At 57.6% G+C, this 304-nt stretch overlaps 1 protein-coding gene across 3 annotated transcripts in view; it reads right to left on the minus strand.

Annotated features, from left to right (window-relative positions):
- Positions 1 to 304, minus strand: part of MAD1L1 (MAD1 mitotic arrest deficient like 1) — a 582,466-nt gene that overhangs the window by 580,971 nt on the left and 1,191 nt on the right. The gene's annotated exons all lie outside the window — the stretch shown is intronic.

Consider the following 304-nt stretch of genomic DNA (forward strand, 5'->3'; position numbering starts at 1 on the left):
GGGGGGGGGGGGGGGGGTGAATCTTCCTAGCACAAGAACCCCTTTGTGTTTCCAAATTAAAAAGAAGCAGAGAAAGTTTAGCAACTGCTGCTAAAAGCAGGCACCCGTGGAGCTGTGACTGACAGGTGGGTTTCACAGCCATTGCGGAAACACAGCAGTGCCCCTTCAACAGTGGGGTGAGGAGGAAGGGGGGCAGCAGTCAGCTATGCAGTGCACTACATGGGTGTGACTGCAGTGGGGGCACAGCCATGCAGTGCACTGGGGGACCATGCTAGTGCCCTTGCAACAAGTTGGGGGGGGGGGG

This window comes from Gavialis gangeticus, unplaced genomic scaffold, assembly GCF_001723915.1.
Source record: "Gavialis gangeticus isolate Ggan-Ray unplaced genomic scaffold, GavGan_comp1, whole genome shotgun sequence".
In the NCBI taxonomy this organism is placed as follows: Eukaryota; Metazoa; Chordata; order Crocodylia; family Gavialidae; genus Gavialis; species Gavialis gangeticus.